The 26969-nt window shown below is 43.9% G+C and overlaps 1 protein-coding gene and 1 long non-coding RNA gene across 4 annotated transcripts in view; one reads left to right on the plus strand and one right to left on the minus strand.

The window, feature by feature from the left end:
* LOC125464333 (transmembrane protein 132C-like) overlaps positions 1-26969 on the minus strand; it is a 932328-nt gene that overhangs the window by 196232 nt on the left and 709127 nt on the right. The window lies entirely within an intron of this gene.
* The window catches only part of LOC125464334 (uncharacterized), a 39755-nt gene continuing 32511 nt past the window's right edge, over positions 19726-26969 (plus strand). Inside the window, exon 1 of the long non-coding RNA XR_007249994.1 lies at positions 19726-20080. This is a non-coding gene — a long non-coding RNA (uncharacterized LOC125464334). The remainder of the gene's footprint in view (positions 20081-26969) is intronic.

The following is a 26969-nucleotide window of genomic DNA, read 5'->3' on the forward strand; positions in this document are numbered from 1 at the left end:
AAGTTCAAAATATTAATTTTAGCATAGTAAAAACATTTACAAATTATACAATTAAGCTTATTGTGTCTTTGAGTATACTCCTTAATGTTTCCAACTTGAGACCTTGTGCAGAATTTCACAAAATCTACAAGAGTAACCATGTGCATTTCCAAAGCTTTCTTTCAGGAATACCGATAATTTCCAGAACCCTGTGGATTGATGATATGCAGCATCTGAAGGCTTTCAGGATGTGTCGGGGGTAGTTTTCCAATGCAATTGGAATGAGTGTCCCTTAAACTGGTCTTACAATTTATGCATTTCATTTTTCTCAACAAAGTTTGAAACAAGCTGATGACCAAACATTGAACACTTTTGCAAGTTAAGCTTGATTTTTACATCTGAGAGAAAAAAAATACAGACCGGGAATAGAAAGAATGATTACAACAACAGCAATGACTTGCTTTGTATACTATTCCTCATTTGTAAAATGTCCCAGAATATTTTTCAGCAAGGAGGAAGCTATTATTGTAAAGTAGGCAACACACACAGACAAAGTGAAATGTTGGAGAGATTGAAATGGGCAAATTAAAGATAAGGTTGAAAAATGGGATTTTGCGAATTAGAAGGTAAATGGAATTGAAAAGGATAAGGCATAGTAACTGCTTAGGCAACACTAACACAGAGAGGAAATGAAGGGTACTGGGAAAATAAAACAAATAGCTAGGGATGAAATGCAAAAGGAGCTCATGAATTAGGGTTATTTAAGACAAGGGGGAGATTTGAAGAAATGGAGAATTCTGAAGTCAGTTGCTGGGTTATGACACATTACTGGTGTTTGGAAGCGAGGTGGGGGAAAAAATATGCGTGAAGCTACAGGGGAAAGCATTCTGGTTGAACCTGTTGACAGTTGAGGTGAAAAGTCAGAGCAATAGGGAGTCAGAGCAAACATGCCTTATAAATGATGGAAACATGGAAGATGATTTCACTTTTAGGGCTGGGAAAGATAAGACTGGAGGCAGAAAACATTGGGAAGAAAGTACCTCAATGAATATTGAAAAAGAAATTAAGATTGAGTCAAACACTAAACTTCTACTGAAATTGCTGGAGAAACTCAACAGGTCTGTGAGGCACAGTCTTACTTGTGCAAATTCAAAAAGATGGTCTTAGCATTATCAAAACTCAGCTGGAAGGGATCTTTATATCTAATAGGCTTTTACATTTCTTGAAAAGTCAGACAGTTATTGTTTCTACAAAATAGCTTGGTATTCTATGGGTGTTCTGCTCAATTCCTTTCAGGGATAAGGTTAGACACTGCCAAAGCTCAAGAGAAACTGTCTTCAATCATTGGTGCCGTATTCTGGGGGCATTGTCTGCTTTAGTACAACTCTTAAATTCTCAAAATTTAATTTAAAGAAAGTTGCTTTCAGGTGATACTCAGAGGTAAACTATTTTATTTTGCTATTTACTTCAGGAAGCTTAGCTCAACATTGCTGAACCTCAAGATCAGCTTCATTTAACGGTATCAAATCTTACAACTCTTTCTCAAAACCTAGGCATCACGATCTCCTTCTCTCGGTGTTCAGAAATATTCCCAAGATCTCCTCAACAATGACAACTCAGATTTTTCAAGCACCTTTAAAATAGTAACGAGTCCCATGACAATGCAACAATGCTGCCAAACTGCTCAGTATAATTCACTGTCCCTAACTCTTAGCCGATGGGTGTTTCTGACTTGAATATTTTCTCCTACCACCAATCCCTGTCTCCAGTGCCTGTAGCAATTTTACCAGACCCCAGGGTGTTTCCTTCCTGAGATACTACTGTCGCCTTTGACCAACTGTGAATGATTAATGGACAATCTGCCGGAAACAGCACTATAAATCTTTCTCTTAACAGAAATGTGGGCCTAGAAACTGGATCACATGCAATTTGCAATGCAAACAAAATCTGGAAACTTCCCTCTGGGTTGGCAAGCTGCAGTCAGTCATGAAGGATTCTACAAACAAACTTAAATCAAACCAGAGGAAGCACTAAAACCACTTTTGGCCCCTTACCAATGTCACATGCAGCACATTTGTGGGACAGACTGACAGAGTGCATGCTGAGCAACATATCACATGCACTCAGATTTCTACGCTGTTATTTCCTGCTGGTGAATGAGTCCAGAACCAGGGGCCACAATCTGAGGATTCTGGGTAGACCATTTAGGACGGAGATGAGGAGACATTTCTTCACCCAAAGAGTGGTGAGCCTGTGGAATTTATTACCATAGGAAGTAGTTGATGCCAAAACATTGAATGTATTCAAGAGGCACCTAGATATAGCACTTGGGGTGAATGGGATCACAGGTTAAGGGGAGAAAGCAGGATTTGGCTATTGAGTTGGACTATCAGCCACAATCGTGGAGAATGGCAGAGCAGGCTCAAAGGGGCGAATGGCCGCCTCCTGCTCCTATCTTCTATTGTACAATCTTTCTACTATTTGCGTAGTTTTCATTGGATTGAAATGTTTCTGAAAATCCCCTTCAAGTTGCGTTCCAAAAGAGTACAAGGTTCTGCGAACAAATCCCTTACATTTGACAGAGATTTGCAGAGGAGAGATAGAAAAACACTGAATGGTATTTTAGGCCTGCATTCTAAACACATTAGGATCAGGCTTCACAGCTAACTCAATATCCTCATGCCTGCAAGGCACCATTGGCTAACTACAGAAAATGTTCCCTTTTTAAATCAAAGGTCTGTCACAAATATAATCAACTGCTATAAACTGCTATATGTGCTGCAAACTTAGGCTTTAACTTGCTACAGTGTGGAAATAGGCCCTTCGGCCCAATAAGTTCACGCCGAAAATCAGAACATCCTACCCAGACCCACCCCCCTATAACCCACCTAATCTACACATCCCTGAACACTATGGGCAATTTAGCATGGCCAATCCACCTAACCTGCACATCTTTGGACTGTGGGAAGAAACCGGAGCACCAGGAGGAAATCCACACAGACATGGGGAGAATGTGCAAACTCCATGCAGACAGATGTCCAAGAGTGGAATTGAACCCAGGTTCCTGGTCCTGTGAGGCAGCAGTGCTAGCCACAGTGCTACCCCAAAGCATTCAGCACAGGTGGCAGTGGTGGCATTCAAACCCACGCCACCTTAGAGACTGGAACCTGAATCCAGAGGCTTAGACCGCTCAGCTACACTATCACTGAGGAAGCTAATTTCTCTGATGACTCAGGCTGAGTATCACATACAAGAAGGTTCCAGCTTTAGTTGTGGCTCTATACTGAGTCAGCACAGTCAAACCAACAGGGGGATTGACAGAGATGACCACAAATTCCCAGCAAATTGGACATATCAGCCTGATTTTCAATTCTTCAATCCAATCCAATTAGACCCACTCCAAATGAAGTCAACATACAGCAGGTTACTAGTGTGTTTTCTTCACTCACAGTATTGTGAGCAGTGCTAGCTGGACCAGCATTTATTGCCCGTCCTTAGCTGCCCATGAGGTGGTGGTGATAAGTTGGCTTCTTGAATTGTTACAGACCATATACTGTAGGTTGACACACAACATTGTTTGTAGCTGACAAGATAAGGCATCATGATGCTGCTGTTCTGATGATCTGCCACTATCACCTATGATAATTACATCAGCTCCCTTGAGGTATGGATGAGACATGGCTCACACAGTACTGAGGAATTCACTAAGGTTTTATTACAGCACCTGGTGTTTATATATGTACACTACAATCAGAGGCACTTGTGTGTCTGAGCTCAAGCTAAGCAATTGGAGTGTACCACAGTTGCTTCCCTCAGCTTGTCATGTTGCAAGAGGTCCCAGCAAGGTGGAGACTGAATTCTCTACCATCAGGTCACATAACATGCCACAGAGATGATATCATGAGCATGTCAGTTAAAATATACAGTATGGGATACTGACCCCGCCACAAGTTCATCTATGGGCACTGTCCACATTTATTTCCCCATAAAGAACAGATACTTACTTCACCACCATTCACTGTTTATAAAACATCAGATCGCATCCGGTATTCTATATAAAGAAATTTCCTCTGACTTGATATTGGGAAGACTGAAGTTATTGTTTTTGGTCTCTAGCAAACACTTTCAACCCTCTTCTGAAAATCTGCCTGTGACTTAAACAGGACATTGACAATCTTGGTGTCATATCTGATCCAAATCATAACTGATACATCACAATATTCCCATTGCTGCCTAACTCCAATCATCTCCAGTTGAAACCTTTATCTCTGCCTTTGCCCATTTAGATGTGATCATTCCAATCATTCCTGAATGCCTTCCAATTTTTCATTCTCCCTGAACTTAAAGTCATCCAAAATTGTGCAGCTTGTAACCTGATGTGCATCATCTATTGCCCTTCCCTCTCTGGCCTACATTGGCAACCAGTTCAGCATTATCTGGATTATAAAACACTCATCCTTGTTTAAAGGCCTCCAAGGAAGGGCAGTCTAAGCATATTGCACAAACAGCTATATTTCAATGTTTTTTCTCACTCCATGGGCCCAGGACCAAATTTCAGAATGGTCAACTGTGGCACAGCATCACAAAAAACAGTGATGAATTAAATCACTATTAAAAAGTATGAAGCAGCAGAGCCAACCAATAATTTTTGTTTGCATTTTCATTTCAGAAGCAGAGCTTAGAAGACAGGCTAGGTTGCAGTCCAGGCCCAGGAACAAGTTAAGGAGCTGGCTTTATGGAATATTGACCTTGAGTTTGCTCTGGTGGTCCAGACTCTGAGCCGGCCTCAGCGGAATTCAAAGAAAGTGGGGGTCAGATGCAAGTTTCCTTTCAGCTTGGATTCTCCTCCTCTGGCCAGGTGTTTGGATATGTTTTGGGGAAAGGTGTGCGTGTCTGGTTCACTCCAGTGTCAGGGCTTTTCCTCGCTCACACACATATGTATAGCACTGTCCCCTCCCCTGCCAAAACAGGCTCCAAATCTCCCTCCTTCTCATTCACTCACTCCCACTCATACTCACTTCCTTCATCACACTCAGATTTGCTCACTCTCACAGACTCACTCACTCCCATCCGCACTACTGCACCCCTCTAACAGACTGCCACTTGCACAGACTCCCTGACTCTACCTGAATCTACAAGGTTTTGGACATTTTGATGTTAAGGATCGAATTGGGGCAGCGGTGAAAGCAGCTTTCTTGTTCCACCCTGACAGACAGTCAAGCTGCCTTGGGTGAGTGGGCATGTGCTGTTTCTGACGCTCTGGTTCCTACAGCCTCCCTGGCCTGCTCTGCCATCTTGTAATTTGTGTTGCTTTAGGAGGCTGGCCCTTCACAGTGATTGGGGAGGGCGCGCAGTGAGGGGTATGTGAGAGCTGACTGTGGCTGTGCGGTGAAAGAAGGGGTGGTGTGAATGAGCGAAACCGCAAGCGAATGCGGGAAGAGAAGAGAATGTATCCTGGCTGAAAGAAGCCACCACTGGTCACGAATGAAGCTGTCCGTAACAAACTCATGACAGAGACAGAGTTATGATTGAAGAAGCTGCTCCTTACAGGTCTGCCACTTTCACCCACCTGCATCTTAAGCAGAGCCTGCAGGCCAGACAGAACAACATGACAAGATGGATTCTGGTGCGTGAGCTATATCTTGGCCATGCCCAGCTGTATAGCTCCAATCTCTCCAACCCAGTAACCTTCCTAAGAGCTACAACCCTTTGTGATATCTGTGGTCCTTTAATTCTGACGTGTCAAGTATCCCGAAATATAATCACTCCTTCACTAGTGTCTGTGCATTCAGCAGTAAGAATCTAAGCTCTCGAACTCTCTTCTTGCCTTTTTTCCTTCACAATGTTCTTCAAATCCACCTCTTTGACCAAACGTTTGGGCATCCTTCCTGATATCAGTTTAATGTTTTGTTTTATGACAGTATTTTAAAGTGCCTTGTGATTTTTTTTTATTAAAGTTGCTTTATAAATGCAATAATAATGATAACTTTTTGTTGTTCAAAGATGTCCAGTAATAATTAATTTTTCAACATTCATTTTTCTGAGCCTATTGACTATGAATGTTCTTTGGCTATTATGTGATTGTTCTGACGGGGCAGCCTGTCCTAATGCATGCCTGCATTACTTCCTGCTCAGAACACTCAGTATACTCAACTGAATCAAACATCCGGTGTAACACTGATTTCTCAAAATTACTCTCATTTAATTAGTGACACTTAAGGGGATTTATATTTGATACAAGCATTCAATTAACTCACTTAGGAAATAATCTTTTCAAATGACTGTCAAGCTGTCTGTTTGTATTTGGAATTAAATGTCGTTTACTCTTTGCATATATTGCAGCCTGATTTAGAAACATGAACCATAACATTGAATAGGGACGTGTTAACCGGCTGTTAAATATTTTGCTGTTTGACTGTAACTTTTAATCACCCAAAGTTTTGAGAAAAATAACTTGAATGATCGCTGATTCAGGGAAGCCTCTGTTAGTTGTGCATTGTTCCCGATGGCCAGGTTTCTGCAGTGCTTGTAAATGCTTGCAAGGGACAACCTCAGCATATAGTCAAGATCTTACAAGCACATATCTCACGCAACTGCTTTAGTTGGCTTTCTTCAGAGATTGTCAGCAAGCTCACAGAGGAAAGCACACACTCAGGTCTTGTGCCAGTGCATATATGTTCTTTCTCCAGCACAGAAGCATTCTCAGTGGGTCAAGTTCTGGAGAAGGTTCAGCTGTCACATGGTGAGCAGCTGATCCCGTCTGAGGATGAGGAGATGCTAGAGGCAGTGACATCATTGAAAAGTCCCCACAGGAAGGTGGTTGGACACCCCAGGCTTTGCGCAGCTGGATATAGATGCTGGGAACAAGGATCATCGCAAAGAATAGAAAGGGAGGTGGTGGAGTAGCAACAGGATGTGTGTGAGATTCTCCCGATATTTCTAGACACAGCGCGCATCCTTGGAGAGACATTTGAGAGAAAATATCTCAAGAGGGCTTCTATGCGAATGGTCACCATTGTGGAAAGAGTGGCTGTCCTCTTGGAGAATCAGAAAGACAGGCTATAGATTGCCAGGTGATCCAGGCCAATGGCCTGCACTTCCGAACAAGGAGTGGATAGAACAAAACATCACCTTCACCACGTTATATGAACATACAAATTGGGAGCAAGAGTAGGTCACTCCATCCAAGCCTGTTCTGCCATACAATACCATTATGAATTATGTGATTTTAACCTCAACTCCACATTCCTGCATACTTTCACATGTTCGCCTTCTCTTGGTTAGCCAGGAAGTGGGGGTTATCCACGTAGAGGAAGATGGAGAAAGGAACATGCCTATGGGGGACTCCTCACAAGATACTTCCACTCATCACACCTACGTGTCTGAGTGCTATTCGTAGAGCTTTGAAGTATTTGGCGAGGGGTAGCATATGGCATGGAGGTACAAAACATGGTGATGCACAGACATGTAGAAAAGAAAACCTTAGTCTGCAAGGCAGAACACAGTTAATGCACAAGGGCAGCATGGCATTTATTTTAATGCAAGGAGTCTTGTGAGTAGGGTGGATGAGATGAGAGTACAGATTAATGTAGGAAATTATTATATCATCGTATGACACAGACATGGTTCAGAGATAGGATTGGCAGCTCAATATTTCAGCATATAGAACATTCAGGTAAGACAGGGACGGGTGTAAAAGAGGAGGAAGTGACTCAAATTGATCAGTTACTGCAATAAGGAGAATGACATCTTAGAGGTTCTTCAATTGAAGCCATTTCTAATAAATAGGAAGTAATCATATTGTTGGGAGTATTCTACAGACACCTAAACAGTCAGTGAAAGTCAGAAGGGCAGAAATGTAGACGCATTTCAGAGAAGTATGAAAATAATAGATTAATAATAATTGAAGATTTCCACACTCCAATATTAAATGGGACAGTCAAAGTGTGAAAAGCTTAGTGGGAGCAGAATTCTGTAAAGGTATCCAGTAGAGCTTTTTAAGCCAGGATGCAGAAAATCCTACAAGAAAGGGCATAGTCCTGGACATAATTTTAGGGGATGAAATAGGTAAGGTGTATGGAGTGTCAGTGTGGGAGTAGTTTATTGATAATGACCTTAACTCAGTAAGATTGAAGGTAGTCATGGAAAAGGTCAAAAATTGACCAGAAATGTAAGCTCCGAGCTGGGGGCAGGCCATCTTTAATAGAATAAGGGATAATTTAACCAAAGTGGACTGGGAGTAGCTACGTGTAGGAAAATATACACCAGAGAAGATAGAGTCTGTCAGAAGGAAACAGTGAGAGCAAAAGACCAATAATTGCCCAGAAGTATGAATGGGGAACTGACAAACCCAGAGAACAATAGATATTGAGGAATGTACAGAAATGGATAAAGAGAAAATGGGAAGCATATGGCAGATACCGATGGCTCAAAAACTTAGAGAAGACCAAGAGGCAAATAAACATCGCAGGGCGTTGCTTAAAAAGAAAGTAAGTAAGGTAAAGTGAGCCATGAAAAATGACTGATAGGTAAAATAACTTAAAATTTGAAAGCGCTTTAATTAGATGAGGGGCAAAATTGGCAACCGGTATGTGGAACTGCAGGACATAGTCAAGGATTTAAATGAGCCATTTGCATCTATTACCACTGTAGAGAAAGCCGATGTAGATATATAAATCACGGAGACAGATGGCGATATACTTGAAAAATTATGATTGAGAGGGAGGAGGTATTAGCAGTGTTAACAGGCTTAAAATTGGATAAATGCCAAAGGATCAAATGTGGGGTATCCTAGGCTACAAAAAGAGGCTAGGGAGGATATTGTAGGGGCCCTAACTTTAATTCTCAAGTCCTCTCGAGTCATAGAAAAGTAAGTTGTCACAGGACTAGAAATAGATACCATTATTCAAGAAGGGTGTCAGGGGTAAATCCAGGAATGGTACGCCAGTTAGATAACATCAGTGGCAAGGAAAAATTTCTGACAGACAGAATTAGCCTCCACTTGGAGAGGGAAGGATTAATCAGGTATCGTCAGAATGGCTTTATCAGGAGAGATCACGTTTGACAAATTTGACTGAACTTTCCAGTTGACTAGATGTGTAGGTGCAAACAGTGCAGTTGAAAGTAATCTGCATGGGCTTTGGTAAGGCTTTTGATGAGGTCTTGCATACAAGACTGGTCAAGAAGTTGAGAACATGTGGGATCCAGAGCAAGTGGGCAAACTGGATCCAAAATTGGCTTAGTGGCAGGAGGCAGAGGCTGATGATTGAAGGTTGTTTCTGTGACTAGAAACCGGTGTCCATTAATTTGGTGCTAGGTCCTTGCATGTTTAAAGTATACATGGATGGCTTAGATAGGGTGGACGCTGGGAAGTTGTTTCCACTAAGCAGGGAGACTAGGACCCGTGGGCACGGCCTTAGAATTAGAGGGGACAAATTTAAAACGGAAATAAGGAGACATTTCTTCAGCCAGAGAGTGGTGGGCTTGTGAAATTCATTGCCACGGGAGGCCGGGACGTTAAATGCCTTCAAGGCAGAGATTGATAAATTCTTCATCTCACAAGGAATCAAGGGCTACGGGGAGAGTGCAGGGAAGTGGAGTTGAAATGCCCATCAGCCATGATTTAAATGGCAGAGTGGACTCAATAGGCCGAATGGCCTTACTTCCACTCCTATATCTTATGTTCTCAGGAGGTATGATCAGTAAGTTTACGAATGGCATGAAAATTAATGATGTGGTAAACCACAAAGGAGACGGGTTGCAGTTCTGGTTGTCACACTAAAGGAAGGATTTGATTACACATGGAGAGGGTGCAGAGGAGGCTCACCAGGATGCTGCCTGGGTTTCAGCGATTCAGCTAAAAAAACAGTCTGGATAGGCTGGGATTTTTTTCCTCAAAGCAGAGAAGACCGAGACAGGACCTAACTGAGATGTACAAAAATTGTAGGGGCATAGATAAGGTAGACTGGAAGAATCCTTCCCCTCCTAGTAGAGAGATCAATCAGCATGGGAGCAAGGCAAAGGACAGTAAATTTGTCAAGGGTTTAAGGAAGAATGTTTTCATCTCGGGGGTGGTGTGTATCTGGAGTGCGCTGTCTGATTGTTCCTCGGCCACCCATGCAACATTTAAAAATTATTAGATAAACACCTGAAACTCCCAAACATACAAGGCTTATGGGCCTACTTCTAGAAATTGGGACTAGGATAGATAGACATTTGCTGGCTGGCAGGGACATGATGGACCAAAGGGCCTCTTTCTGTGCTGTATGGCTCTGAGATGAAACATTGAAGATACTGTTTCAAAATATATTAAAGATCTCAGTATAGTGGAAAAAGAAGGATCCGAGTTCTCTTATTAGTCTACCAATATTAATACACCAAACAACACATCAGCCACACTCGCAGCTTACTCATTCCACTTGCATTTTTGTCATGAGGAAATAGAGGACCAGATTTTCCCACAGCAACAGCATGGAGTGCACTGAAAACAGTAATTTTTTGGATGCAAAACATTTTGAGATATAGTAATGCACCAAGTCATTGCAATTCTTTCCTTTGTAAACACCAAACTAATATCTTACTTTTGAAACTTAAGTAAACATTGTATTTCTTCCTCCGTTAAAAGAAAAATGAAGGAAAGTAAACATACTCAAAGTTCAAGAGAGTAATTGGGAAAGCTACATATTTCAAGCCTTTCCTCCTCCCTGTGGTATCCAATATTTGCAGCAAAGGTTTCAAATCTCAAGTTGCATTGGGATGATATTTGGCAGGTTGCCAGCTTTTGTTGCTCCATTTCAGTCCCTTATGCAGCATTGTACTTAGTTATAATGCATGAGTGAATCTGACATAAATCACCTGAAACAAAAGGTTACAAGAACACAAGCTTTACCAACGACCTTCAAAAAACAGTCAAGACTTAAATACTGTATAGCCTTTTTGGTTATAATTAAAATGCTTTGAGCTCCCTTTTCTCTCCTTGCCAAATTGTCAGATTTGCTGTTTTAATGAATCCATTAATGGAATCTGCATTTGATGTTTAGCACAGTAATTAATGTGATTAATTAGACTAATATGTTACCATTTTCAGACCGCGTCTGCTTGAAAATGGCCACCGCATCTTTCATTCAAACTAAATAAATAGCTGCATGTTTCAATGATCAACGGTAAAGAAAATTTTAGCTGAGATCTTTAAAAATTTTTTAAAATTACAAGATTCAAAAGTAGTATTCCAATGTCCTGTAAAATTGAACAGAGGGGTGTCAGAATGATACAGCTGCAACAGCAGTCAATGCCAGAAATGTAAATGAAAATATGTATTTTATTGTGAGCAAAGATGTATCTATAGTCTAGAAATGTCACTGTGAACAGTCCTATGCTGGTGCTTCACTGTAAGTGACTTATTTGTTCTTGATTGAATATGCGCATTAATTAGTTTATTTCAATGCTTCATCTTGTAGAGTAGGTAAACTAATTTCACCCTGCATTTTAGCATCATACAGGACAACTAAATGGTGGTCTCCCTAGATTTTGTGTTTAAAAGTTCCTTAAAGTTTGGAAACTATTTAATGTGCCACCAAAATTCAACCCTCAATTTATAAACACTGCATACTGCAACTGGACCGCACCAGCAGTATTAAAAATTAGTAATTTGTATGCTCATGAGTTCAAGCCCTATCAATGCTGGAAAATGTAATAGGTTCCCACTTGGATCATCCAATGTCAGTAGTAAGCACCTGCAGGTCAAAAAATCTAATCATTGTAAAACAAAGCTCTTACAGCTTGGTCAAATCTCAGAAGAGTGCTCTACCTAGCACAATTCCCATCCTGAGAATCCTCAAGGACTCTTGAAGTCAGATTGTTAAATCAGTGCAAATTTGTAAATGAATCAACAATTGGCTTGTGCTTATGAGGGCTGGTGAAGAGATGGCCCAAAATCGGTTACATGCAGAATCCAAAGAGCTCTCTTTGGAAGACTTGGAACAAATATACCTAAAAAATGTGTATTGTGCTAATTTTGTTTTACTACCAACAATCCAAATCATGCAATACTTTCAATGGTGAAATATCAGCTCTTCTGAATCTGACAGCAACTTCTGGAACTACACAAGCACAGATAAGCTTGGAAATCCAGAAGTTGCTGCCAAAGTTCTTGCACTTCGTCACTGTTCAGGTTCTCCCAAGAATGTGATCATTAGAAATCACTGAACCTATGAAAACCTCCTTAGATTTTAGTCTTAGCCTCGCTGTAAAAACCTTTGAGAAGTTTATATCACCTCAAATGAGGTATAAGTGAGATTCTAAACAGTGTACTAACTTCACAATTATTGTTAACTATGCTTATAAATCCTCAAAGAGAAACTTAATATTTCTTGAATTTCAATTTGTTCCATTAAAATGAAAATCTTAAGATGATAAAATATACAATTTTTTTTCTGTTTTAGCTTCCACCTTGATCTTGTGTGCAAGTCCCATACGTTTTTGTAGAATTTAATATGAAGAGTGAAAGTATTGAATAGTTGTCACTTCCTGATTTGTTGTCTATGGGAATATTTCAATATTTTTGGTTGGAAACATTGATCGGTGGCATCTCAGTTGCGAGAGTTCATCTTTAATAGGTGCCAGTTTGAAACTAACATCAAGAATGGAGAAATTCGTGCCAGTGTTCATTTGATAATTGTGGAGAGCTTTCTATGAGAGCTGTGTCAAACGTTGTCCCAGCCTGTTACTTCCTGAGGATGCATTCAGACTGTAAATGGAATGTCTATGCACTGCAGTGTGGATTCAGCCTGATCTGGCATTACAGCAGAGTAGATCAGAAATCTCCAGAAGTGGGAGACTCACCTCACAGACAGTTTGCGTCCTGACATCTGATGTATGCTTCACATGATTAATGTCAGTACGGTACCTGGCATCAAGTCTAAACTTGTCAGCTTTGAATTTCATTAGGGGTAGGGGCAGCTTCTGATCTCCTCTTATACCTTTAGCAGGAGGCTGGTAGACTCCCTGGAGAAGTAAAGTAAATAGAAACTCTAGTTGCTGACACTCCTTTGTATCATCAAAAATGTAGAACCATCCCAACTACACAGGGTGGGGGGGGTGGGGGGTTGACACACCTTCTGCAGCAAAAGACATACAACATACCTGGATAATAAAATGTGAGGCTGGATGAACACAGCAGGCCAAGCAGCATCTCAGGAGCACAAAAGCTGACGTTTCGGGCCTAGACCCTTCATCAGAGAGGGGGATGGGGAGAGGGAACTGGAATAAATAGGGAGAGAGGGGGAGGTGGACCGAAGATGGAGAGAAAAGAAGATAGATGGAGAGAGTATAGGTGGGGAGGTAGGGAGGGGATAGGTCAGTCCAGGGAAGACGGACAGGTCAAGGAGGTGGGATGAGGTTAGTAGGTAGATGGGGGTGCGGCTTGGGGTGGGAGGAAGGGATGGGTGAGAGGAAGAACCAGTTAGGGAGGCAGAGACAGGTTGGACTGGTTTTGGGATGCAGTGGGTGGGGGGGGGGAAGAGCTGGGCTGGTTGTGTGGTGCAGTGGGGGGAGGGGACGAACTGGGCTGGTTTAGGGAAGCAGTAGGGGAAGGGGAGATTTTGAAACTGGTGAAGTCCATATTGATACCATTAGGCTGCAGGGTTCCCAGGCGGAATATGAGTTGCTGTTCCTGCAGCCTTCGGGTGGCATCATTGTGGCAGTGCAGGAGGCCCATGATGGACATGTCATCTAGAGAATGGGAGGGGGAGTGGAAATGGTTTGCGACTGGGAGGTGCAGTTGTTTGTTGCGAACTGAGCGGAGGTGTTCTGCAAAGCGGTCTCCAAGCCTCCGCTTGGTTTCCCCAATGTAGAGGAGGCCACGCCGGGTACAATGGATGCAGTATACCACATTGGCAGATGTGCAGGTGAACCTCTGCTTAATGTGGAATGTCATCTTGGGGCCTGGGATAGGGGTGAGGGAGGAGGTGTGGGGGCAAGTGTAGCATTTCCTGCGGTTGCAGGGGAAGGTGCCGGGTGTGGTGGGGTTGGAGGGCAGTGTGGAGCGAACAAGGGAGTCACGGAGAGAGTGGTCTCTCCGGAAAGCATACAGCGGTGGGGATGGAAAAATGTCTTGGGTGGTGGGGTCGGATTGTAAATGGCGAAAGTGTCGGAGGATGATGCGTTGTATCCGGAGGTTGGTAGGGTGGTGTGTGAGAACGAGGGGGATCCTCTTAGGGCGGTTGTGGCGGGGGCGGGGTGTGAGGGATGTGTTGCGGGAAATACGGGAGACGCGGTCAAGGGCGTTCTCGATCACTGTGGGGGGAAAGTTGTGGTCCTTATAGAATTTGGACATCTGGGATGTGCGGGAGTGGAATGTCTTATCGTGGGAGCAGATGCGGCGGAGGCGGAGGAATTGGGAATAGGGGATGGAATTTTTGCAGGAGGGTGGGTGGGAGGAGGTGTATTCTAGGTAGCTGTGGGAGTCGGTGGGCTTGAAATGGACATCAGTTACAAGCTGGTTGCCTGAGATGGAGACTGAGAGGTCCAGGAAGGTGAGGGATGTGCTGGAGATGGCCCAGGTGAACTGAAGGTTGGGGTGGAAGGTGTTGGTGAAGTGGATGAACTGTTCGAGCTCCTCTGGGGAGCAAGAGGCGGCGCCGATACAGTCATCAATGTACCGGAGGAAGAGGTGGGGTTTGGGGCCTGTGTAGGTGCGGAAGAGGGACTGTTCCACGTAACCTACAAAGAGGCAGGCATAGCTGGGGCCCATGCGGGTGCCCATGGCCACCCCCTTAGTCTGTAGGAAGTGGGAGGAGTCAAAAGAGAAGTTGTTGAGGGTGAGGACGAGTTCAGCTAGGCGGATGAGAGTGTCGGTGGAGGGGGACTGGTCGGGCCTGCGGGACAGGAAGAAGCGGAGGGCCTTGAGGCCATCTGCATGCGGAATGCAGCTGTATAGGGACTGGACGTCCATGGTGAATATGAGGTGTTGGGGGCCAGGGAATTGGAAGTCCTGGAGGAGGTGGAGGGCATGGGTGGTGTCACGGACGTAGGTGGGAGTTCCTGGACCAAAGGGGAGAAAATGGAGTCCAGATAGGTGGAGATGAGTTCGGTGGGGCAGGAGCAGGCTGAGACGATGGGTCGACCAGGGCAGGCAGGTTTGTGGATTTTGGGAAGGAGATAGAAGCGGGCCGTGCGGGGTTGGGGAACAATGAGGTTGGAGGCTGTGGGTGGGAGGTCCCCTGAGGTGATGAGGCTGTGAATGGTGTTGGAGATGATGGTTTGGTGCTTGGGTGTGGGGTCATGATCGAGGGGGTAGGAGGTGGTGTCGGAGAGTTGGCGTCTGGCCTCGGCGATGTAAAGGTCAGTGCGCCATACTACCACTGCGCCCCCCTTGTCTGCGGGTTTGATGGTGAGGTTGGGGTTGGAGCGGAGGGAGCGGGGGGCTGCCCGTTCTGTGGGGGAGAGGTTGGAGTGGGTGAGAGGGGTGGTGAGGTTGAGGCGGTTAATGTCTCGACGGCAGTTGGAGATGAAGAGGTTGAGGGAGGGTAGGAGGCCTGGGGGTGGTGTCCAGGAGGAGGACTTGTGTTGGAAGCGGGTGAAGGGGTCAGTGGAAGGAGGGTTAGGTTCCCGGTTGAAGAAGTAGGCATAGAGGCGAAGACGGCGGAAAAACTGCTCTATGTCCAACCGTGACTGGTATTCGTTGATGTGTGGTTGTAGGGGGACAAAGGTGAGCCCCTTACTAAGGATTGACCGTTCGTCCTCAGTCAGTGGGAGTATTTCCCGCAACACATCCCTCACACCCCGCCCCCGCCACAACCGCCCTAAGAGGATCCCCCTCGTTCTCACACACCACCCTACCAACCTCCAGATACAACGCATCATCCTCCGACACTTTCGCCATTTACAATCCGACCCCACCACCCAAGACATTTTTCCATCCCCACCCCTGTCTGCTTTCCGGAGAGACCACTCTCTCCGTGACTCCCTTGTTCGCTCCACACTGCCCTCCAACCCCACCACACCCGGCACCTTCCCCTGCAACCGCAGGAAATGCTACACTTGCCCCCACACCTCCTCCCTCACCCCTATCCCAGGCCCCAAGATGACATTCCACATTAAGCAGAGGTTCACCTGCACATCTGCCAATGTGGTATACTGCATCCATTGTACCCGGTGTGGCCTCCTCTACATTGGGGAAACCAAGCGGAGGCTTGGAGACCGCTTTGCAGAACACCTCCGCTCAGTTCGCAACAAACAACTGCACCTCCCAGTCGCAAAACATTTCCACACCCCCTCCCATTCTCTCGATGACATGTCCATCATGGGCCTCCTGCACTGCCACAATGATGCCACCCGAAGGCTGCAGGAACAGCAACTCATATTCCGCCTGGGAACCCTGCAGCCTAATGGTATCAATATGGACTTCACCAGTTTCAAAATCTCCCCTTCCCCTACTGCTTCCCTAAACCAGCCCAGTTCGTCCCCTCCCCCCACTGCACCACACAACCAGCCCAGCTCTTCCCCCCCACCCACTGCATCCCAAAACCAGTCCAACCTGTCTCTACCTCCCTAACCGGTTCTTCCTCTCACCCATCCCTTCCTCCCACCCCAAGCCGCACCCCCATCTACCTACTAACCTCATCCCACCTCCTTGACCTGTCCGTCTTCCCTGGACTGACCTATCCCCTCCCTACCTCCCCACCTATACTCTCTCCACCTATCTTCTTTACTCTCCATCTTTGGTCCGCCTCCCCCTCTCTCCCTATTTATTCCAGTTCCCTCTCCCCATCCTCCTCTCTGATGAAGGGTCTAGGCCCGAAACGTCAGCTTTTGTGCTCCTGAGATGCTGCTTGGCCTGCTGTGTTCATCCAGCCTCACATTTTATTAGCTTAGAGATGTTATTACACTTTGGACTTGAGCCTGGGCATCCTGGTTCAGAGGCAGGGACTGCACCACCAGACCACACAAGCCGAGTCCCCCCAACAACTACCCCAGCCCTGTTAGTGGTCCAGGCCAAATCATCTTCAACAGTTTCAGCAATGGCTGTACTTCCATCAGAAGGTCAGAAATGGGGATGACTGCACAATGTCAGCTCCATTTTCAACTCCACAGATACTGAAACAATCCATATCCACTGCAGCAAGATTCATTCCAATAACATTCAGGCAGGGGCTGACAAATGGCAAGTAATATCCACGGCACACAAGTACCAGGCAATGGCCATCTCAAAGAAAATTAGATCCATCTTCTCTCTTTGCTTTCAATTAGATTAGCATCACTCAATCTCATGGCATCAACAACCCATTGATTAGAAACTGAGCTGCACTCTACTCCTGGCTCCACAATGCCTTTCCACTAAGTACCAGATCCAATGTGATTGAGTGCCACTGAATACTGCCATTGTGGATGAGTGAAGATGCACCACACTGCAATAACACAACAAGCCTCCGTGAACACAATCTCACAAATCCTCAACCCCTGCCACCCAGAAGGGCAGGGGTAGCAAATACACAGGGGGTACTACCAACAACAGGTTGCCCTTCAAGACACCCATCATGACTTGGAACTCTCCTGCCATTCCTTCACTGCCACCAGATCAAAATTCAAGAACTATGAACAACATTGTAGGTTGGATTTTCTGACTTTTTCCGAAAATTCTTGAAGGTAGGGTGGTAGCAGTCATAACATAAAACCAGTGGCCATTGTACCACCTTCCTGCAACCCCCAAGCTGCCTCCTATTAAGGCTCATAAGTGGCTGATTAGTGTCTTATTTTATCCCCACATTTAACACGTGGCAGGGGAAGATGGTTAACTGAGCAGCTTTCACCATACTTGTTACCATCAAGAAAGGAAAGCAGGGGTTTTTTTTTTGTGATTTCCCTGTCCTTATCAGAGATGCCTATTCAGATGCATCTCCAGCCTGGGCATCCCGTCCCTGCAGCCTTTCAATGGGGTGTTAATTCCCATCCCCCCAGGTCCATCCAAAATGCTAGATTTATCTCTGAGACTGGCCTCCAGGACTGACCTTCTTTAGGGACAGCCTGTAGTTCCAGTAGGGGCCGGCACTCAATCCTGAAACTACAAAGCTTCCAAAAAATCCAATTGGAAGCAACTCTGTAACGTGGTTCCTCTCCCCTAATGGTGATGGAAATCTCAGATGGAATTCATTAAAGAGATAGTAGGAACTGCAGATGCTGGAGAATCTGAGAGAATAAGGTATAGAGCGGGATGAATACAACAGGTCACACAGCATCAGAGGAGGAGGAAAGCTCTGAAGAAGGGTCTAGACTCGAAACATCAGTTTTCCTGCTCCTCTGATGCTGCTTGGCCTGTTGTGTTCATCCAGCTCTACAGACTGACAGAGTATTATCACAGCTACACAGACAGGTTCTGGGTTCCAAGTCAAGGCTCTTTGCGTAAGGGAGTGTGTGTGTTCAGGGAATACACCCCCATGTAAAATATCTCCTCACGTCTGTCTTAAACGGGTTACTTCTCAGTTTTAAACAGTCACCCTTAATTCTAGATTGCCCACAAGAGGAAATATCCTTTCTGTTTCCAATGGTGGTGCTGTAGTCACATATCACTGGTCTCATAACCACAGGCTAATGATTTGAGAAAGTGGATTCAAACTCCACCTGCGACGGATGGTGAAATTCAAAACTAAAAATGTTCTGAAATAAAAAGTGAGTCTAATGGTAACTACGTAGCAGTTGTCATTAAAAAAAACTCATTTTGCTCACTCATGTCCTATAAGGAAGATGCGGTGGCATAGTGGTTAGCACTGCTGCCTCACAGAGCCAAGGACCCAGGTGGATTGACCATGCTACATTGCCCATAGTGTTCAGGAATATGTGGTTTGGGTGGATTGCCAATGGGAAATGCAGGGTTACAGGTACAGGATGGGGGGCAATAGGTCTGGGTGAGATGCTGCTCAGTAGGTGAATTGATCGGCCTAGTGGCCTGCTTCCACACTGTAGGGAATCTATTCCATGAATAACTGCTGTCTTTACCTGACATGGTTTACATGTGACTCCAAATCCATGGCAGTTGTGGTTGGGTCTTAACTGCCCTCAGGGCAATAAATACTGGCAGATGACAGCCACATCCTATGAATGAAGGTAAGGAAACCTTGCTGACATTTCTAGGGCTCAGTGTGTTTCAATCAAGTTGCCTCTTACTCTTCTACACAAACCTGGCCTCCAAACTTTCCTGGTAAGGCAACCCATCTATTTCAGGGATTAGTTTAATAAACTTTCCTGAACTGTTTTCAATGCATTTACATCTTTCCATAAATATAGAGACAAATATACAAACAGTGCTACAGATCTGGTTTGACCAATGCCCTGTATAACAGAAGCATCACTCCCTCACTTTGCTTCCAGGTCCCCTTTGTAAAAAAATTAGATTATTCTATTCGTGTTGCGAATTACTTAAGCTGCTAGTCATCTCTCTCTAATAGAGAGCAATCTTCTGATACGCTAGAACAATGCCAACTTTATTTTTATTCGCTGCATCTTTGGAAATTTACACAATAGGACACCCAGATACATTTGCATCTCAGATATCGACAATCTCTTGTCATTTAAATAATATGCTTATTTGGATATTCTTCCTGCCAAAATAGACAATTTCATAGTTTCCTTAGTGTACTCAAATTTCTGGCTCTTTGCCCGATCACTTAACCTATCTATATCCCTTTGTAACTTATCTCCTCTTCACAAGCTACTTTCCTTTTATCTTGTGTCATCAGTTTATGTAGCAGCCCTTGGAGCACATAAACAAAGATTCCACTGCTTGGACTGCTCCGGGGGTAGCCCTGCAATATTCAGCAGAGAGGATGTCACGATCCGTCACCGATTGCTGCACAGTCTCACCATTATCAGATTACAACCCCTGCAAGCAGCTACTCAGCATGCACGAGGAGGAGGAGAAGGCAGAAGATGGATGAAGGAGACAACCAACACAGTCCATCACTGTTCACAATCAACTCAGTCAACTGCAATTACAAGTAGGATTGTCATGAGGGAAGAGGAAGTAAGAGGTTTATGTTTGCAGAACCTACAGCTTATAAATCAATGGAGACTGTAAGAGGAGAAAACACAATGGGAAGTGGTGATTTAGGTAAGAACATTATGTCATTTTAATGCATTGTGTCCCATTGCTAGCTAAGGCTTAGTCATAGCCATTCAAATGGTGGTGAGCACCATGGGTTAAAGGTGTACTGTGTTCCTGTCGCTTGCTAGTTTGATGTTGCTCCCTTGGGTTAAGTAAAACTTTACCCTGCAGGGACAGGGAAGAGTGCCAGTCAGCATAGTAAGATGCATTTGGGTAATGTGGCTGTCAAGGTTGAACAGCTGGCAGCCTGGATAAGCTGCAAAAAGTGCTACATGTGTGAGGGTGAGGACAAACTGAATTTAGATTTGAGCTGCAATTGCTAGAAGTGACTAATGAGCACTGTGTGAGGCTAATATCTAAATTAGTGAGAAAAAGCAATCTGAAGGTACATTCACTGATCTGAGTCATTCACGCAAGGACACCAAACCCCTTGGGGCATTGAATCCAGATCATCAGGATTGCAATCTCCTAGATTCTCTTCCAGCACTTCCCTCTGCCAAAATGTACCCAACCTTCCAGAGGTAACAAAAACAGAAATTGTAAGGAAAACTCAGCAGGTCTGTGGAGAGAAAGCAGTGTTAACAATCTGGATCCGGCAAACCTTCTTCAGAACTTCAGAACCTTCTAGACGTGTAGGTTAGCTTTCAGCTACTGCAGGCTAGCTTGAACTTCTGCTAACTTCTGAAGACATTTCATCCTTTGCTCAGGCACACAGTCAATCAGTGGCATGCTTAGTGCTGATTGCCTGCTCTATTAATTTTAATTAACAGTCAGCATCAGTGATACCAGAGTCCAATTTGGAGAGCTGTTAAGTTTCCAGGTGTAGAAGTCCTGCGAACAGTACCTTCAGTTGGAACACAAGAACAGAGCGAGAAGTGAGGGCTATGGTGAGAGATGTCTGTTCACATCTTGTAGTATTCATAGAATGTGATTTGGCACCATTTGCAGCATTACATTGTTGGCTGTATATGTTGAATGTGAGTGGGCTTTGTGCAGCACTGCAAGGCAGTTTGGAATTGTGATTTTATCGTTGTTGTACTTAGAATTGTTGAAATTGCCTAAGCATTGTTTTGAAGTCTGTGGGATATATTTGCAAAAAATTTACATTCCTGATGCTGGACCTGTTATGTCTCCACAGGAATCTATGCTTCCAGTCCCAGAGTGTTTTGACACTTTTCCCATTATTTTAGCCAGGGCTATTATTTTAATAATGCATTTGCTTAAGTGGTCACCAGCTTCTCACATAGTATCTCCGAACTTTGTTCGCCAACCCCCCACACCCACCACCCCCCCCCACCCCCCACCAACCAATTTTCAGCCAACACTTCAATTTAGTCAAAGAGCTGCATCTTGGTTATCTTACTTTCCATGGTGTATTCTCTAATAGTTTCAAAACTTTGATGTTAGTTGATTCAGCAAGAGCCTATGCACAGCAGTTTCATAACCAACCCTCTACTAGCTTCAACTGCCTGCTGTGTAGCTCCAACAACAACTTAGATTTATACAGAACCTTCAATGCCATGAAATGTTCCCAGGTTCTTCACAGCAGCATTATAAAACAAACTACAATACTCAGCCACATAAGGTCAAGAGCAAAACCTTAGTGAAAGCGGTAGGTTTTAAATGTGCCTTAAAGGATAGAGGGGGACACAGCGGTCTACAGAGATAATTCCAGAGCTTGGACAACATCACCAGCAGTGCAGCAATTAACCTTGGCAATGTACGAGAGGACAGAGATAGGGGAGACCAGATATGTTGGTGGGTTATGGGGGTTTACAGTGATAGGCAGGGGCAAGGAGTTTTTAAAACAAAGAGATTTGCTTGACTGGGAGTGAAATGGGGATCACGACTTATTCAAATGGGCTGAAAGAGGGCGGAAGTTGCATGGATAGACAAGTTAAGCCTATAAATGTCACGGTTATCACATGGTAACAAGGCTAGTGCTTCCCAAAATAAATTGACAAGTGAAAGCAGCTACAGTAAAGAGGAAATTATTTACACAGACAATCAAAGCCTCTTTGAAATGATCAGTTTTCAGGGATTTAAAATATTAAAAAGGAAATGCGAAAGACTGAGAGTGTTCAGGAGAGCATTCAAAGAATAAAGTTGAGATTAATCAAGGATTTGTCTTCAGTGATAAGGTGCAGTGAAGGGGGTTGCACAAGAGGCAGGGAGCACAGGATAAAACCCTTGGTGATGGTATGATGCTGAAAGAGACTGCAGAAAGGAGGGTGAGAAAAATGTGAAGACAGGAATAAATCAAATGCAGTACGTTGGGTCACTGGAAAGCAAAGTAGATCATAGATGTTGGAGGCGGAACAGTTTGAGACTTAGAATGGTTTGGACAAGGTGGACTTTATGGAGTTGGAGGATGTAAGCCACCAAAAAAAGACATTGGTGAAATCAAATTGAAGGATCTGTATTTGTGGAGCTGAGGTATTGAAGGAGATCTATAGAACATCTATGTAGTGCAGGTGGGAACAGGAGGTAGGGTTTGTAGCTTCACTCTTGTAAAATGGGATAACAACATAATACAGTGAGATCATGGCTGACGGGGGCTGGGGGGTTGCGGGTTGGAGGGGGGGAAACGGGGTAGAATCTATAGTAGATGAGTTCAGTTCACAATGCAGTGGGGGAGCAAAAACAATACATTTTATCTTTTAGTGGATTGATATTGTTACTTGCTCATGTTTGATACCTGACAGTGGTAGTTGGGTAGTTAGCTTGCTGTTAGGTGACCTGTTTGTGGTTCAGAATAATGTCAACACTGCTGGTTTGATTCTGATTCCAAAAAGACCAAAGATTCTTAGATGTAGGAGCAGAAATAGGCCATTCAGCCCATCGAGTCTGCTTCATCATTTAATGAGATCATGGCTGATCTTGGGTAATGCTCAATTTCACTTTCCTGTCTTTTCTTCCAGAAACCTAGATTCACCTACTGATTTAAAATCTGTCTATTGCTTCAATATACTTAATGGCCAAACCTCAATAGCTTTGCAGTAAAGAATTCCATAGATTCACTGCCCTCTAAATGTACCATAATTCTGAGATTATGCCCTCTGGTCCTAGGCTATCTCACAAGGGGAAACAATGTCCACTCCATCAAGTCCTCTACGCATCTTATAAGCTTCAATATGGTCTCTTTTTATTCTTCTAAACTTTAATGAGTACAGGTCCAAACTACTCAACCTCTAATTAGATAATCAGTCCATACCCAGGGGCATCATGGTGGCTCATTAGTTAGCACTGCTGCCTCACAGTGCCAGGGACTCAGGTTCGATTCCAGCCTCCGGCGACTATCTGTGTGGAGCACGGGGCACGTTCTCCCTCGGTCTGCGTGGGTCTCCTCCGGGTGCTCCGACTTCCTCCCACAATCCAAAGATGTGCAGGCTTGGTGGATTGGCCATGATAAATTGCCTGTAGTGTTCAGGGATATGTAGATTAGGTGGGTTATGGGGGATGGGTATGAGTGGAATGCTCTAAGGGTCTATGTGGACTTGTTGGGCCAAAGGGCCTGTTTACATACTGTAAGGATTCTATTATTCTATGAAACTAATGAGCCTTCTCTGGCCTGCCTCAATATCTTTCCTCAGATACAGGCCTAAAACTGCTCATAGTATTCCAGTTGAGATAAACTTGGGACCTGCCTTCGCAGCCTACCCCTCACAGCAGAATGCAATGGCAAACCCACTGACAAAAAGTGCCCAGAAAATGGTTCAGTAACTGAACTTGAACAAAGGACCTGCTTTCAACCTGAGCACAGATGAACGATTGAGTGAATCTAAGAGTGTTGACATGGTCACATGATCAAAACAAAACAGCCGGGATAGTGCTGGGCATCATTGAGGTACACATGGAATATTTCATACTTGCACATGAATGCAGAAAGGGCAGGATCCAGGGAGAGGAGAAGGGGCCTGACTAAGAACCCTAGAGGGAGGCTGGAAGTGGCGATGATTGAGCAAGAAGAGATATGAAGTGAGGTCAGATAGCCCAGAGCCTGAACGGCGAGTCCCAAAACGGAACGGGCAACCTTTCAGCCTGTAGACCCAATGGGACTCTCAGGGCAGGTGAAGCACAAAGCATCCACAGAACAGAAAGGCAGATTTGCTGTGGAGAATGAAAGTGCTTTGTGCACTAGAATATGATGAGCAGCCTCGCTGATGCCCTGGGCTCCAATCATGAATGTAGGGAGAAGGGGACATGCCAGTGACACATCAGAGACACCGGGGATCCCATTGGACACCATGGCCTTGACCTGGAAGATCGATTGGCTGAAGGCTGGAGAACATTCTGGAAAGATGCAGCAGGGAAGGATAAGAAGGGACACCTGTCGGCTGTGGTTTGAGTGAAGATTTGTAGCTCGGGCGCTGGTTATAGACACCTGTTGGCCATTCCCTCAGCAAGTGCTCCACCTAGATCAGCAGCAGAGCTCCAACCACCTGGAAAGAGAAAGACAACAAGCACATTTGCCAAGATTATCGGAGCTGACAATACAGCCCGGCCAGGTTTAACTACTAGGGTAGCACCTAGTCCTAGCAGCAGGTTAGGTCAGGATCACAGCAAAGACTTAATGCTGTGATTGGTAAAGTAGTTAATTTAAGAATCGGGAATGTTATCATGAAAGAGCAGGGTTTCGGATATTATGGCCACTTCTGCGCCTTTAATACGTTTTGTGAATAAAATTGCATTGAGTTGGAAGTCGACTCTGACTCCCGTTCATGCCACAAATATAGTGCCCAAGTAAAGCGAGTTCATGCAGAAACTGGTCAAAATGCCCAAAGCATGGAGAACAAAAGGGCATGAGTGGCATTAGAAGAGTTTAGGATGGCACAACAGAAGAGCAATTTTAATGAAAACAACTGCAGAACGGATGATAAGAATGACAGTATTAAATGTTATGGAGAAATTCTGTAGGATAGAAAGATACAACAGAATACATTTACAGTCAAAAGTTGTTTGTGACTTTTGGTGCTGTGTGCATAATGGAAGCAGGAATTTGAATACAAGAATTTTGAGAAAAATGGGCACAGGCTGGGTGGGACAGCAGGATTAAAATCACACTTCCTTTCCCAAAAAAATTACTTTAAAGCCCTACATCTCTTCTTCCTCCTTACACAGCTGATGTCTGAATCCATCTCCCAATCCCTTCAGGAACTGGTTTTTAGATATTTTCATATCAGCTATTCAGAGATGTTATTCCACACCCTGGGTAGGACTTGAATCCAGGCCTCTTCACCCAGAGGTAAGGACATTACCATTGTGCCACATGCATAGGAATTGCTTTTCGAAATATAATTTTTTGCAAAGATCACCACCTTTCATATACTTCAGCTAATCTAGCAGATTCAAGAAGGGAATGAAATAATCACTGGACAATGAAAATACAGAATACAGAGTACAGAGAAAAACACAGACCAAGTGAGATTAGAACAGAAAGCTCTGGTGTTGATCCACCACTGCCATAATTATGACTAAATTAATAGCTTCACTCACGAGTGGAACTATTTCGTCTCCGCTGAAATTCCTATGATTCTTCGAAAAGGACAAAGATCTAGATATTTCAATATGCCATTAGTTATTGCCAACATTAATCCATTTAAAATGGTCAAATACTTGTATTAAAATGAAAAGTTAAATTTAAAGGGTAATCGTTCAACTCTATTTTGTCGGTCATTGTATATCTGTCCTTGGGGACTTATATGTCCATTCCCAGTGCTCCATGGATGCTTTTATTGGCCAGTTATACACAGAATATTTCTAAAAGGGTTGATGTTTAATAGGTATTTATTTAAATGTCACATGTACACAACTAATTTCGATGCTGCCTTTAGTTGGTATCTGTATGGGTTTTAAGAAATATTAATTTAATCTTCATTCTGCAAGTGATGCTGATAAATAAAAAGTCACCAATGAAAATAAGACACAAATTACAGATTTTAAAAAATCTATGGCGTGTAATGAAATTCTATTGGAACAATAAAAAAGCCAGTCAATGAAAATGCTCAGGAAGTCCCTGATAAATTTACTTTTTAAATTGAAAACCATTCTCAAAATCAATCCTGAGGAAATAATATTGACATATTGTTTGTGTGGCTTGAAGGTAGGAGATGGAGGCTGTTGGTGGAGGGTTTTTTTTAGACCTGTGGCCTGTGACTAGCAGTGTGCCACAAGGATCGGTGCAGTGTTCACTGCTTTTTGTCATTGATATAAACAATTGGGATGTGAATAGAAGAGGAACGGTTAATATTTTTGCAGATGACACCAAAACTGGAGGTGTAGTGGACAACAAAGATGTTTACCTCAGAGTATGATGGGACCTAGATCAGATGGACTGATGGGCCGAAGAGCAGTGGATGGAGTTTCATTTAGATAAATGAGAGGTGTTGCATTTTGGTGAGGCAGATCGGGGCAGGACTTATACACTTAATGGGGAATGTTGCCAAACAAAGAGTCCTTGGTGCGCAGGTTTATAGTTCCTTGAAGATGGAGTCACAGGCCGTCAGCATAGCGAAGGCAGCATTTGGTACACTTGCCTTTATTGATCAGTGCATTGAGTATAAGAGGTGGGAGGTGGTGTTGCAGCTTTACAGGATATTTGTTAGGCCACTTTTGGAATAATGCATTCAATTCTAGTCTCCCTGCTATAGGAAAGATGTTGTTAAATCTGAAAGGGTGTTCAAAAGATTTAAAAAGATTTTGCCAGGTTTGGAGAGTTTGTTCTATAAGAAGTGGCTCAACAGTCTAAGATAATTGTCCTAGTAGGGGAGGCTGAGGGATGATCTCATAAAGATTTATAAAATCATGAGGGGCATATATAGGGTGAATAGCCAATGTCTTCCTCCCAGGCTAGGGGACTGAGCAGATAAATTTAAGGTGAGAAGGGAAAGGGACC

This window comes from Stegostoma tigrinum, chromosome 26, assembly GCF_030684315.1.
Source record: "Stegostoma tigrinum isolate sSteTig4 chromosome 26, sSteTig4.hap1, whole genome shotgun sequence".
NCBI lineage: Eukaryota > Metazoa > Chordata > Chondrichthyes > Orectolobiformes > Stegostomatidae > Stegostoma > Stegostoma tigrinum.